Here is a 2500-nt window from a genome sequence, read left to right on the forward strand (position 1 = left end):
TTTTTGGCCTGTTCTTGCATTGCGCGGTGACCGTCGAGAGCGGAGCAAAACGTCAGCCATCTCAGCACCCTGGAACCCCCCGGGTGGCACAGGGCTGGATGGGGCTTTCGTATAGCAGGGACGGTGCTGCCTCTCGCTTCGCTCGCTGTCCGCCGCTCGCCGCTCGCTCGTGCAGCCAAAAATGGCCAGTTTTGGCCCGTTTTTGGGCCGTTTTGGCCAGTTTTTGGCCTGTTCTTGCATTGCGCGGTGACCGTCGAGAGCGGAGCAAAACGTCAGCCATCTCAGCACCCTGGAACCCCCCGGGTGGCACAGGGCTGGATGGGGCTTTCGTATAGCAGGGACGGTGCTGCCTCTCGCTTCGCTCGCTGTCCGCCGCTCGCCGCTCGCTCGTGCAGCCAAAAATGGCCAGTTTTGGCCCGTTTTTGGGCCGTTTTGGCCAGTTTTTGGCCTGTTCTTGCATTGCGCGGTGACCGTCGAGAGCGGAGCAAAACGTCAGCCATCTCAGCACCCTGGAACCCCCCGGGTGGCACAGGGCTGGATGGGGCTTTCGTATAGCAGGGACGGTGCTGCCTCTCGCTTCGCTCGCTGTCCGCCGCTCGCCGCTCGCTCGTGCAGCCAAAAATGGCCAGTTTTGGCCCGTTTTTGGGCCGTTTTGGCCAGTTTTTGGCCTGTTCTTGCATTGCGCGGTGACCGTCGAGAGCGGAGCAAAACGTCAGCCATCTCAGCACCCTGGAACCCCCCGGGTGGCACAGGGCTGGATGGGGCTTTCGTATAGCAGGGACGGTGCTGCCTCTCGCTTCGCTCGCTGTCCGCCGCTCGCCGCTCGCTCGTGCAGCCAAAAATGGCCAGTTTTGGCCCGTTTTTGGGCCGTTTTGGCCAGTTTTTGGCCTGTTCTTGCATTGCGCGGTGACCGTCGAGAGCGGAGCAAAACGTCAGCCATCTCAGCACCCTGGAACCCCCCGGGTGGCACAGGGCTGGATGGGGCTTTCGTATAGCAGGGACGGTGCTGCCTCTCGCTTCGCTCGCTGTCCGCCGCTCGCCGCTCGCTCGCGCAGCCAAAAATGGCCAGTTTTGGCCCGTTTTTGGGCCGTTTTGGCCAGTTTTTGGCCTGTTCTTGCATTGCGCGGTGACCGTCGAGAGCGGAGCAAAACGTCAGCCATCTCAGCACCCTGGAACCCCCCGGGTGGCACAGGGCTGGATGGGGCTTTCGTATAGCAGGGACGGTGCTGCCTCTCGCTTCGCTCGCTGTCCGCCGCTCGCCGCTCGCGCAGCCAAAAATGGCCAGTTTTGGCCCGTTTTTGGGCCGTTTTGGCCAGTTTTTGGCCTGTTCTTGCATTGCGCGGTGACCGTCGAGAGCGGAGCAAAACATCAGCCATCTCAGCACCCTGGAACCCCCCGGGTGGCACAGGGCTGGATGGGGCTTTCGTATAGCAGGGACGGTGCTGCCTCTCGCTTCGCTCGCTGTTCGCCGCTCGCCGCTCGCTCGCGCAGCCAAAAATGGCCAGTTTTGGCCCGTTTTTGGGCTGTTTTGGCCAGTTTTTGGCCTGTTCTTGCGTGGTGCGGTGACCGTCGTGAGCGGAGCAAAACGTCAGCCATCTCAGCACCCTGGAACCCCCCGGGTGGCACAGGGCTGGATGGGGCTTTCGTATAGCAGGGACGGTGCTGCCTCTCGCTTCGCTCGCTGTTCGCCGCTCGCCGCTCGCTCGCGCAGCCAAAAATGGCCAGTTTTGGCCCGTTTTTGGGCTGTTTTGGCCTGTTTTTGGGCTGTTCTTGTGTGGCGCGGTGACCGTCGTGAGCGGAGCAAAATGTCAGCCATCTCAGCACCCTGGAACCCCCCGGGTGGCACAGGGCTGGATGGGGCTTTCGTATAGCAGGGACGGTGCTGCCTCGCGCTTCGCTCGCTGTTCGCCGCTCTCCGCTCGCTCGCGCAGCAAAAAATGGCCAGTTTTGGCCCGTTTTTGGGCTGTTTTGGCCAGTTTTTGGCCTGTTCTTGCGTGCCGCGGCGACCGTCGTGAGCGGAGCAAAACGTCAGCCATCTCAGCACCCTGGAACCCCCCGGGTGGCACAGGGCTGGATGGGGCTTTCGTATAGCAGGGACGGTGCTGCCTCTCGCTTCGCTCGCTGTCCGCCGCTCGCTGCTCGCTCGCGCAGCCAAAAATGGCCAGTTTTGGCCCGTTTTTGGGCTGTTTTGGCCTGTTTTTGGGCTGTTCTTGTGTGCCGCGGCGACCGTCGTGAGCGGAGCAAAATGTCAGCCATCTCAGCACCCTGGAACCCCCCGGGTGGCACAGGGCTGGATGGGGCTTTCGTATAGCAGGGACGGTGCTGCCTCTCGCTTCGCTCGCTGTCCGCCGCTCGCCGCTCGCTCGCGCAGCCAAAAATGGCCAGTTTTGGCCCGTTTTTGGGCCGTTTTGGCCAGTTTTTGGCCTGTTCTTGCGTTGCGCGGTGACCGTCGAGAGCGGAGCAAAACGTCAGCCATCTCAGCACCCTGGAACCCCCCGGG

This window comes from Musa acuminata, unplaced genomic scaffold, assembly GCF_036884655.1.
Source record: "Musa acuminata AAA Group cultivar baxijiao unplaced genomic scaffold, Cavendish_Baxijiao_AAA HiC_scaffold_573, whole genome shotgun sequence".
Classification (NCBI taxonomy): domain Eukaryota; kingdom Viridiplantae; phylum Streptophyta; class Magnoliopsida; order Zingiberales; family Musaceae; genus Musa; species Musa acuminata.